Consider the following 13129-nt stretch of genomic DNA (forward strand, 5'->3'; position numbering starts at 1 on the left):
TCTCCCATGCTTTGTACTTCTGTGGGCATATGTATAATTTGATCTGAAGAAGCCTAGGAACATTTGAGTGTAGCGCTTCACCACTGGAAGAAAAGGAGCCAGGAAAAATAGTCTCTGTCACTTGGAGCCCTAGAGGATGACTCAGAATCTTCTACATGCAATCAGTTGTTCAGAAGTTGCTACTCTTTTGACTGTTCGTAATCAGGAAAGCTATTGGCTTCTTGGTTGGTTGTTGAAATTTATCTTCTTCTTTATATGGTTAAATTATTTTGTTTTGATAAAAATAAAATTGAAAAGAAGAACGTCTCGTGTGATTTGTTAACATTTTAACCCAAACGACACAGGCGGTATCCTGTATGAATTCGATATCTGATTATTCCCAAGTAGTTACCCAGACATCCTGTCCGCCATATTGGTATCCCATTCCACTCAACAAAAGGATTAGGTGACGGCGAATCACCATATTTTCTTGTGCTGTTTCCTTTTCCCACGTGGCTCATTTGTCGTAGTCTGCCATATTTTAGACTTCTTAACTTAAAAATGTGTTTTTAAATTCTTAAATGTAGCTAAGTTTTGAAGCCACATGAGGGCACTATCCACAGTGCAATAATCCAGAACTTTTCCCCTTAGAATTGATGTCTCTTAGATATTTAATGGTAGTCATTAACACAGAAAACATTCATAAGTCAAAACAGTACCTCCTTATGAAGACAGCTTATGTGTTCTTCACAGGAGTAAGTAGACTTATTTTACATACCAACACAGTCCTAGTCTTCCACATCTATACCTCTTGAAGGCTCTTGAAGGCACTTGAAGTCCACGGAGACACAGGGATTGGGAGAAAAAGTAGGGAAGGAAAAATAGAAGGCACAGATACACTTATTGATGGATCTGAGGAGCTTTTATTCTAACTCCTCCGACTCTAACAGTAATAAATTAGCCCATTATTTCCAACCTTCAGTCATTTGAGAACCATTTAATGCTTTTTGCCATATGTGTCCACATGTGGGTATATTATTTACTTGATACTTTTGTTGAAATCATCTGTCTTTTTTGTCCCATGCCTTTATTATTAAAAAAAATTTTTTTATAGAAATGTAGTTGCCATGCAACGTGGTGTTAGTTTTAGGTGTACAACATAGAGATTCAACAGTTTTAAACACTTCTCAGTGTTCAGTCAGTCACCATCTGTCACCATACAACTTTATAATAATCCTGTGGACTGTATTCCCGATGCCGTACTTTTCACGTCGGTGACTATTTTCGAACTGGAAGTTTGTACCTCTTAATCCCCTTCTTTCTTCCACCCCCCTACCCACTTCTCCTTTGGCAACCACCAGTTTGTTTTCTGTATTTAAGAGTGTCAGTCTATTTTTGTTTTTTAGATTCCATATGTAAGTGAAGTCATAAGGTATTTGTCTTCCTGTGTCTGACTTATTTCACTTAGCATAATGCCCTCTGGGGTCATCCATGTTACTGCAAATGGCAAGATCTCATTCTTTTTTATGGCCGAGTAATATTCCCTTGTGTAATACCACACCTTCTTTGTCACCGCTGTCTTAAAGAAGGGATCACTGCCCTAAATAATAATATGTGTGAAATCTCAGCCTGAATTTGATAGTATTGTATATTTTCTGATCTGCATTAAACTAAACTCTTAAAAATTGTTCCTCCACGTGACATACTATCTTCATACCAGCAGTGGTATCTCCTTCACCCTGGGGGAAGTATTGAGCGAATCTGAAAGGTACACGCATCGTTCGTTACTTTTGTTATTCTAGTTCCTCTTAAGCACAACTCTTTGCCCATTTTTTTTTTCTCCAAGCCCATAGAACTGAGGCCACAAGTAGCGTTGTAGGTTAATCTTGTAAGTTTCTTCAGTCAAACTTTACAGGTAAGTAACTACCATCCCAAGTGAAGGGATTAGCCCATGTTTCAGTCTCAAAGGAAGAGTCCCATGATATCTTGTGGTATAAACACATTTTTGTTGTGGTGGTTGGTCGGTCGGTCGATTGGTTGGTTGGTGAGTACCAAATGGTACAGGGGAAAGCACAGTTAGGGACTCATGCTGAGCCGCAAGGACTAATCCGTTCCTCTCAAGGACCTGCTTCCATACTTTTGGATTTGAAGCAGATGAATTTGGCTGCTCCAACAATCAAGGAGAGCAGCTTTCCAGTCTCCTGCTTGGTGGCAGCCTGTTGATGTTTGGGCTTTGAACGCAGAAGGACTGTCTCTGTGGCGTCTCGGACCTTTGTCTCCAGCTGTGACGCACATCTGCTTTCAGTCTCCCTCCCAGAGGCAAATTCAACACCCTTTATGGTTGAGCATTTGGCGATTTCTGCCCCGAAGTAAGTGAATTGTTTTTCTGCATGAATGCATGAGTGAATGGATTCCTATAAGAAATTGGTGGCTTTGTACATGTGGCCTCTGGGACAGAGTGGCCCAATCCTGTCTCTGGCCACAGTGGAGATCTAGTTGTCCTGTGGGTACGTAGTGTGAAATAGGGTATATAATTCAGCAAAAATGAGGCCTCTCGACACCATTACAAATGAAAGGCTGGCTATTCAGGCTTGTTTTTTCTATAGGCTAGAGTTCCAGTCCGACATGTTTGTGCTCTGAGGGTTGCTCCCCTTATGTCTCCCATGCCCCCCACTCACGTAGAGGTCATTTGTTGGGGACCTACTCAAAAAGTTGTCTTCTTGTTCGAGAACTGAGTAGAGTGGGGCCAGTGAGCTAGGAAACGAGATAACCACATATACAGCCCAGGAGGGATCGCCTTGGAGCAGGGCCCATGGTGACTTCATGTTGGCGTTCTCCGTAGCTGGAACAGTGCATGGCTCATAGCGGGTATTGGTGCACATGTGTTAAGTCAGTGGATGAAGTGGCCCACTGCTGGTCAAGGAGAGGAAAGAAAGTTTATTTTTAATTTTTTTTTTAATGTTTGTTTATTTTTGAGAGAGACAGGGACAGAGCTTGAGCGGGGGAGGGGCAGAGAGAGAGGGAGACAGAATCCGAAGCAGGCTCCAGGCTCCGAGCCGACAGCACAGAGCCCGACGCGGGGTTTGAACCCATGGACGGTGAGATCGTGACCTGAGCCGAAGTCGGACGCCCGACCGACGGAGCCCCCCAGGCGCCCCGAAAGAAAGATTCTAAGATGAGTGATTTGGCCCCACCCCTTGCCTCATTATCAGAGATGAACGAGAGCATATGGAGAACTTTCTGTCCCCCCATTTCAGAATTTAGCAACGCTTTCCCATTACCTGCTCCATCCTCTTTGTTCACCCAACATTTATTGAGTGCTTAAGCACGTGGTAGGCATATGAGGATATAGGACTGAAAAATACAGGCCGAATCCATGGAGCTTTTGTTTGGGCGGAGGGAATGTCGATGGATGAACCAACCAGACAGACAAGTAGGTAAACAGTGTAATATCAGGTGGTGCTGAGGGCTGAGAAAACCGAAGGGGGCGTGAGAAAGTATCTTGCCCTAATTCAAACCATTTCATGCAAACGTACGTTTTTCTTCTGCCGTCCTCAGCAAAGCGAGAGGAGTCCTATGCAGTAAGATGTGCCCTGCTTCGTGGCAGCCACCTTCGTTCTCACGTGAAGCAGAGTGTTGCTGAGTGAGCTCATGCGTCTCATGCTTACACGTTCCCTCACTTTCTTGATAGCTTCAGTTGGTGTAGTTGGTGGACCCCCCGGCGGAACGTGGCAACTTGGGTCTGCTACGCGGACCCGCTGATTTGCAGGTGCCCCAGCACTTCTGGATGGAGGCTTCTCGGATCCCATAGTAGCAGGTGGGCACTGTTTTAGACCCAGTTTCCTTGACACAAGCCATCAAACATTTGAGGCTTGGGGATCTCAGTCCTGGGTTCTTTTTCTCAGGAAAGGTGAAGAGATCACCCTTAAAGGCAGCGGTTCTCAAAAGAGGGTGGCTGGACAAAGGGAGGGGAACATCGGACAAGGTCTGAGCCAGTCTTGATTTCACAACTTGGGGTGAGGGGTGCTTCTGGCCTCCGTAGGCAGAGGCCGGGAATGCTCTTCAACACCCTGCAGTGCACAGGCCGGCCCCACAGAACGGCATCCAGTCCACCAAGCCACGAGCACTGAGGCTGAGAGTCTGGGGCTCAGGCGGTGAGGCTACGTAGTCCGTAAGAGGCCCGAGAACAGTTTGGTCCTCGTGCTGGTCAGACTGGACCCGAAGCAGAGTGCAGGCTCCGTGTCCCAGGCGCAGGCCGGCACCCCTTCCACAGCATCACGTCTGCACCTTCAGGGGCACACGAGGACACGCTTCCAGAGTCCGCGCACAGTAGGCCGTCTGCTGGCTATGGTCGGGTTTATCGCAAACCTCATCTGCTCTTTCTACTCTTTATTCCACCTTGAGGAAGAAGAACCAGGACACGGGAAGGTCGATCCACACGAACAGATGTTTGAGTATGGAGTAGACATTCAAAAAATATTTCTAGAGCAAAAGCTCGGATGTTGCGGGGAGGACGAATGCAGCCCAAACTCTAGAACAGTCCCCTTGGACCTCCGGAGCCAAAAGGAAAGTAAGAGATAGGTGCTGATCTAGGCACCGGGAAGCTTTCAGATTTGACTAAGATGAGCAGGTTTGTCGGTGCGTGCTTTCTTTTTTTTAGGGGAAACTGAGAACCGGAGGATTTTGTCCTGGCTTGAGTCAGAGTTAGCCGTGACTAACACCTGGGCTTCGGCCCTGACGTCCAACATTCTTGCCGTGACGTGATCACATTCTGCCTCTGAAAAATTTCCGTTATGTTCTACCGTCCTTACTAAAAAGCACAAAGAAAGAACAATACATTTTCTAAAGATCCTCTGCATCAGGGTTTGAAACTATTGACGAATTTCTGGTTAGCTGGAAATTTAATTAAATTAAATTAATTAAATTAAATTATCCAGACTATCCCATTCCCCAAATATTCCAGTTAATCAAGGTTTGATTGTGTTTGTTTTGCGAAAAGAAAACTTCTCTCCTAAGACATTTAGACTCAAAGAGATGTGGGCGGAGCCTATGTGGTCTCATAATTTATGCACTTGAGTTGCTGTTCCGTGGGGACAATCTGGCAGGGATCACAAGCGTAGACAAAGAAGATGTTAACAGCGAGAAAGACATCACCAGAAAGCCTGTGGAAGACAAACACTTCACATCTTCAATTATAAGACAACCTGATGCAGAGAGAGAATAAATTAATTTAAAAACCTCCTGCACAAAGAAAATAATGGAAAAATACATCATAAGTCGTTATCCCTTTTGTGCTAAAAACAAGTGATTTGGAGGAGATAACTGCATGGGGCTGAGCGTGTGAGTCTTATTATCTTTTTCTGGTTTTTAAATTCTTACGGGAGAAGCAGAGAACAAGGAAAAAAGGAGCTTTCATTGTTTCAACAAACATTTCTTGGGTTTTTGGTATGTTGCCAGGTACCTGGCTACACTTTCTGGGACTTTTTCTACTTTTAAAATAACTTTCAGTCATGGCAAAGAAACTTCTAGATGCCTCACTGCTGATTCCAGTGGTGGTTCCGGTAAGGCCATTTCTTCTAAGGTTTTTGCCGAGACTTATGGTTTGGCTTCGAGGCACAGCTGGGGAATATCACCCGGCATTTTCCCCACCGGAACTTGAGTTTTAGGGGTTGGGGCATCCTAGGCTTTGGAGAGCACCCGTTTGCAAGGAGAGGTTTAGGAGGGTTTCACGTCGGTTTTCCTGGAAGCAGGCTCTGAAGCAGAGTTCAGTGTTGGAGGTCGGTTTGGGAGGGCCCTTGGGATGAGCGACACCTGTGCAAAGGAGTGTGGGGAAGCAGAAGGGGCGGAGGGAGGGGCTGAGCTCTGATACAAAGAGAGCCTTGGCCAGCCGGTGGGATGCGCTGGAGAAGGGTGTGCCCCTGGGAGAGGTGGCTCTCTGTAGCCAAGGCAGTCCTTGGAGGGACCAACAGCTACAGTCTCTGCCTGCAGACAGCCCTCCCAGCAGCTGGGCGGTATCCTTCATGAGGGGGGCTAGGAAGCACGTCACAGTGTCAAGTCCAGTGAGGCTCACTACTGTCCTCTCTCCTTCCTTCCCTCCCTCCTTTCCTCCCTTCCTTACTACCCAGCAAATACGTACGGAACAACTGCCATCTGCCCAGCACAGCCTGGTAGAGAAGATGTCATTAGACAAAATATTGCCCATTATTTATTTACAACTGGACAAACGCTAACAAGGGACCATGCCAGGTGAGAAAAGAGAGAAGAATCTGGGGGAACCAAAAGAATCAGGGAGACTTTGGGCTGAACCCAGAAGGCTGACCTGGGACGAGGTGAACGGTGCTCCCGGGGGAGGAGGCTCTGAGCTGGAGACTAGGAGGAGAGGTGAGGCCCGTGGGCCACAGGGAAGCAGGAATGAAACTGTGGGGTGAGGGCTGGATCTGGAGGATTCCATGGGCAGAGTGAAGCAGTGTGCTTTGATCCGAAACAGCAGGACCTGAAAATCCATGCCATGCTTGCGGATGTAGGAGGGTTCTTCTGGGACTGGAAAACTAGAAGTTGGTTTAATGTTTGTTTATTTCGAGTGAGAGAGAGTCAAGAGTATGAGCGGGGGAGGGGCAGAGGGCGAGGGAGAAGGAATCCAAAGCAGGCTCCAGGCTCCCAGCTGTCAGCACAGAGCCCGACGCGGGGCTCAAACTCAGAAACCACGAGACCCTGACCTGAGCCGAAGTCTGACGCTTCGCTGACTGAGCCACCCAGGTGCCCCTAGAAATTGAAAAATGTAAATGGCAGGGGCGCCTGGGTGGCGCAGTCGGTTAAGCGTCCGACTTCAGCCAGGTCACGATCTCGCGGTCCGGGAGTTCGAGCCCCGCGTCAGGCTCTGGGCTGATGGCTCGGAGCCTGGAGCCTGTTTCCGATTCTGTGTCTCCCTCTTTCTCTGCCCCTCCCCCGTTCATGCTCTGTCCCTCTCTGTCCCAAAAATAAATGAATGTTGAAAAAAAATTAAAAAAATAAATAAATAAATAAAATGTAAATGGCAATCCTGCTCCGAAAGTTTGTATTGTTTTTGAGAATGCGAGGTACCCAAGATTGAATTGGCTTCTTTCAGTGTGGCCTAAGGGGGACCAGGCAGGACTGCCCAAAGTTCCAGACAGACCGATTTAGGTTTTTGTCATCCCACTGAACCTGGCCATTGTCATTTTCCCAGCAGCCCATCTACATGGGGTAACCTAGGCTGTAAAATGAAATACTTAAAGGGTCAATCAACCACAGGACTTGAGAACCACTGTCCATAAACTTTCTAGCAAAGGAGTGGATACCTTGACCCGCCTTGCAAGTTGGCCATTCATCTGGTTGGAAAGATGAGAGAAAAAGGTGGCTCTGACATCCAGAAGATTCCAAATGTCTGCTGTCTGGTGTCATGTCTTGTGGAGTGTTACCTGTGTAGGAACAGAGTCTAGACCAATTGGAATCCGATAAGATTCCAGAAGGGACTTACATTTGGAGTCTCTCTCCCCTTCTCTCTCTCCCCCTCCCTCTCTCCCTGTCTCTCCCTCCCTCCCTCCCTCCCTCTCTCCCTCCCTCCCTCCCTCTCTCTCTCTCTCTCTCTCCCTCATTCCATCTTCACTGAGAATTGTGGAGAAGCATTTGAAAAACAAGCCTATTTTGGGCTTGAGGAGGAACAGTCTGTGAGGGTTTGTGGTCTTTCTCAGGGTTCTCCCACCTGCCTCGGCCGCTTTATTCCTTCTACAGGCCGAGTCCTTATTTAACACAGGTTTTAAAGTTTGGAAAGCTTAACCTTTTCAATTAGGAGCTGAGCTCTCCCCCCACAGAGATCATCCAATTAAAAAACCAGTTCCTGGGTCAGTGTAGATGAGTCGTCGGCACTCACAAAGATGGTCCACATCTGCCAAGGGGCACATCGGATATGGGGGAAGCACTTCAGAATGTGTCATCTTCTGAGTGTCAGAAGGTGACACGCCAGGGATGGGAGCCTGGGAACAGAAGGTGCGTATTGGTGTTTAATCAAGGAAACTGTTGAGAATGAAGAACATTGAAGTTCTTAAACCACTGGTGGCTTCCAGGTGGCACGGGGCCCCTGGGTAGGGCTGGTTGTCCCCGCTGTCCGTGTCCCCGCCCTGACCTGTGCCCATGACCCAAAGCGAAACGCTTCCCAGCAGGGGAGTTACAGAGAATCACAGGCTCCTCACGCTGCGACAGGTCAGTCTGCACCAGTGGCAGAGACAGTAAAGCTGCAGTCCCGTCCCGGGGGACACGTCTGCCACAAGACGTGAATGAGGCTGGGGAAGGACCAGCCCTCTGGCAGGAGAAGCCCGCAGACACGGGGACATGCAAAGGACAGCGCGCAACCCAGGATCAGAGCCTCATTGTGCAGATTTCATCACTATTTCATCTGGGGGAGAAAGAACCTATAGGAGGAAGGATGGGGGGGGGGAAGCCCCACAGATTGTACTTTGATTTTATAACCAGATTGTTGGAAATTACTGACAGATTGAATAAAATAATATGCTTCGGAGCCGCAGAGAACTTAGAGGTGGAAATCTAATTGACTTCCACCCTGAACCTAGGGGCTGGGGGCTGGGGGAGCTATATTATTAATCACCACTGTGGTCACTGCTCGGTGGGTTCCTGCACTGCAGGAGGAAATGTAGCTTTCAATTACATACATATGAATTTCAAATGACTGCCTGGTGTACCAGAGGGATGAATTCGTGTGGATGGGGAGCTGCAAGCCATGTGCAGACGCACTTGAGAAGAACCACACCACCCCGTAAAACGATGCAATTAGGGTGTTGGGGGTGAGCACCCTGGGGCTATAGAGCCCGGGTCTGCAAGGGCCCCACCTCGTCAGCTCTCTGTCGAAGCATTGCGTTCTCTTCCTTCCTGCAGAGCCCTTGCAGTGGCCCTGGCCTCAATAGATTTCAGATCTGCCTTGAATATGAAATACCTCTGGATGCATTCAGCCATTTCTACCCTGAAAGTCAGCGAGACAAAAGGCAGATGGTGTTCGACTTCAAATGATTATTTCAGGAGTTCGCTGCTGTCGAGATAAAATGAGGGACACGCAGGAAGGCTTTTCGGAATCGATACGAGTTCTTCAGCTTCCAGTTTTCCTCCGGTATTCAAACAAAAGCCAAGGTTTTTGTGGTGGAGTTGATTGTTAGTATGGATGCTGGTTTCCTTGAACAAGAAAGTCCTTTCCTCCCATGGAGAACAGACCCCCCCAACATTCGCCTGCACTTGTGCGGGACGTTGGAGACGCAGAGATCAAGACAGGCTCGATCCTGCTCTGGGGAAGTGTGATTTAGCCCTCCTACACGGCTGGCATGTGGTGGGCTCAAAGCAAGATGTGTTCCATTATGCTGTGTAAGCCAGGAGGCTCGCTCACGGATTCATTCATCCGCTCTGCCTTTCCAGGGTGCCCACTCCGTGCAGAGCCACTGTCGACTAGTCGCTAAATAACACCGAAAATCGCATGAGAATGTGCTCACCATCTGGCCAAACACGCAGGCTTTGGGCTCAGACAAACCTGGGCTGGAGTCTGCCTTTGCTCTGAACCTCTGTCTGGCTTGGAGTCTCCCCCCGTGCCTCAGTCTCCTCTACTATAAAACGGGGACAGTAAGAAACACCATTTAGACTGGTTACGTTAGCTGAGCGCCTCGCGGGTGTTTGCAGTGCTGGTCTCAGGACTCCTCGACAGCCTTAACAATGACGGAGAACCTCAAGAGCTTTTGTTACAAGATCCCTTTTACACAGTACCAATCAGTATTTGTTGTATGATAAGTTAACAGTGGACACATGAAGAATTATTTATTAACTCGTTTTAAAACAGCAATGATAGGGGCGCCTGGGTGGCGCAGTCGGTTAAGCGTCCGACTTCAGCCAGGTCACGATCTCGCGCTCCGTGAGTTCGAGCCCCGCGTCGGGCTCTGGGCTGATGGCTCAGAGCCTGGAGCCTGTTTCCAATTCTGTGTCTCCCTCTCTCTCTGCCCCTCCCCCGTTCATGCTCTGTCTCTCTCTGTCCCAAAAATAAATAAACGTTTGAAAAAAAAAATTCAAAAAACAAAATAAAACAGCAATGATAAAACCCATCATGCAGTTTGTAATGGAGACCAGTGATATTTTTCAGAGTATTTAGGGAAAAGGGGCGCATTGTTTTGTATTTTTGTGCATCTCTCTTTTTAATGTGTATTTATTTATTTTGAGAGAGCGAGCATGATCAGGGGAGGGGCAGAGAGAGAGAGAGAGAGAGAGAGAATCTCAAGCAGGCTTCACGCTCAGTGCAGAGCCCACATGGGGCTCGGTCCCACGACCGTGAGATCATGACCCGAGCTGGAATCAAGAACCACACGGGCTCTTGTGACTCAAACCGACTGAGCCACCTGGGCACCCCTTGCACATCTCTGTTAACGTCTGTTGCAATATCACACCACACATAATCTGCAGAGAACTCCCCTGTGTGGGCCCAACAGAATGTGAGTTGTGTTGTCAAAATAGGGTCCAACCCCTTGAAAGGGTCTGAGGGGCCCCCCAAACCACACCATGAGCACCACTGTGGAAAGTCCTTTGATTTTCACTGCAGCCCTCTAGGGCAAGGACGATTTTCATTCCCATTTTGCAGGTGAGGAAACTGAGGCACAGGAAGGTCAAGGGACTTGAAAGGTCAAGGCCACACAATTAGAGCAGCACAGCTGGCATTTCCATACACCCAGCTGTCTGCCCCCAGGGACCTCCCACTACCACTCCTCGGGCAGAGCACCCATAGCAGTGCCTCACACAGGGTCCTCCACGTAAACGGGAGCACTTGGACAGCCCTGAAGCAGCATGGTGGCCTTCTGTTGTGCAGATGACCCCACCCCTTCCCCCAAGGGCGCAGGGAGATGGGCAGAGGGAGGCCACTGGAACCCAGATGCGAGGCTTTGGGGAATAGTAAGATTCTGACCATCCCTGAAACACCCGAATCCTTTCTAGAACATCTCTAGCGGCCAGAAGTTGCTCCCAGAGGAAGAGTCTGTCTGCTCACGGGGAAAGCTTTGAAAATACACAGCCACGGAGCAGTTCCCTCCCACCGTCCGTGGCTTACCTGGTGGTGGTGCCGACCCATCACACACATTTGTGGAGGACAAACGAGGCAGGTACGTTTACGGGCAGGGGCAGAAGACATCACATCAGCTCAGCTCTCTTGCGCTTTGACCAAAGAGCGTGGGTCGTTGATCAAAGGGCTGGCAGCCGGAGGATGCTCTGAGGCCAGGCACATGGAGAGGAATGTTTTTCATCCCCTTCTTTACTTTTTCTTTAAATCCACAGACCATTTATTCTTTTTGGCTCGAAATACCCCAAAGATTTTGCAACTCACCTGTTTCCATTTGCCAGTTAAAAAAAAAAAAAAAGATGAGGGGAAAAAAACCAGCCACATTAGAATTCATGGAAAGAAATAAGATTGTTTTTGAGACCCTGGCAACTGGATTTCTGTGTTTTATTAGCATAAGTGAATTATTAATTCAGCACAGAAGAAGCATAGATCTTTGTCATATAAAAAATCATCAATACCACAAGGGACCTTCGCAACCCAGGATAATAATAATATCTTACTTACATTTGCATAATGCTTTACAATTTGGGAGGCCCTGTCATATACCCCAGGGACTTGACTTTGATAGCTGCGCGGAATGGAGATTTTGCCCTGGGTGGAACCAGCAGAATAGCACAGGGATTTTACTTCATTACTGTCAGGCCCCAAATCATGGATAAACACCCTAGATCCTATTGAAGTGCCTGGAGGGGGAAGGGGAGGGGGAGGGAAGTCAGTAATAGTTAACGTTTCTTTTATTGTCTTCTGAAACTTGTCAGAACTTGCTTTCCAGAACCAAGAGATCCAGGTCCCATCTTGGGGAGTGGTCCAGTCTGAGCCTTCTCTGAGCCCCGTTCTCCCAGTCCCAACTGGGTGGCGCCATTTGCCGTGGGGGGCCAATGTGTCCGGGTTCGCCTGGCTGGTTCCCAGTTGGAGAGCTGAAAGCCCGGAGTCCAGAATCCCCCTCGGTCCTGGGCAGAGCGGCTCGGTTGGTCATCCTACGTTTGACAGCCTCAGATAACAGCACACACTCTGAGCCTGCCTCTGCCCTTTTCATCGCTCTGGTTTTGCTCCTGGCTGCCGCTTGCTCAGACCTTAATTTTGCACAAGTGCCCTTGGTCTTGCCAGTCAGAACTGGCTTCTCCCTGCTCCTCTGCTGTCCGAGCGGTGAGACAGGAGTGGGTGCTTCGAACGGGAACAGCCATTCTCTTTGGGGGAAGTCCCCATCACTTCAGGAGCAAACAAGCAGCGGAGACGCTGGGTCCTTTTCCCCACCCCATGCGACTCTGGCTCCAGCACATGTCCCCACTTGACCGACCGTATGCTCTCAGTCGGGACTCAGAGTCTGGGAAGAAACACACAAAGTCTCCAGGACCATTAGAGCCTGCCGGCTTGAGACCCTGCATCCAGGTCGTCTTGGCGGCTAGCCCTCTGCTGCTTCTTAGCTCCCTTTGGGCTGGCCTGCTTTCTGAGCCCAATTCCCTGGGTCTGTGAGCTAACCCACATCCTTCTGACCAATTCCTTCAATGCTTAAGCTAGCTGGAGTCAGCTTCTGATGTCTGCTACTTGTGCCTACTGTGGTGGATTAAGGAAGGTAACATTATACTTTCCCACCAGCTAGCTTTATCTGTCAGTTCATCCATCCATCCATCCACACATCCATCCACCTATCCATCCATCCATCCATCCATCCACCCATCAATCATCCATCCATCCATCCATCCACCCACCTGTCCATCATCCATCCATCCACACATCCATCTATCCTTCCACCCATCCATCCATCCATCCACACATCCATCCACCCATCAATCATCCATCCTGCCATCCATCCTTGTATTCATCCATACATCCATCCGTCTACCCAGCCAGCCATGTATCCATGTATCTACCCATCCCTCCACTTATCCATCCATCCATCCATCCACCCATCCATCTATACATCCTTCCACCTATCCATCCATCCATCCACCCACCTATCCATCCATGCATCCATCCATCCATCCATCCATCCATCCATCCACTCATCCATCCATCTATCCACCCACCTGTCCATCCATC

Source organism: Herpailurus yagouaroundi, unplaced genomic scaffold, assembly GCF_014898765.1.
Source record: "Herpailurus yagouaroundi ecotype Mexico unplaced genomic scaffold, PumYag 246, whole genome shotgun sequence".
NCBI lineage: Eukaryota > Metazoa > Chordata > Mammalia > Carnivora > Felidae > Herpailurus > Herpailurus yagouaroundi.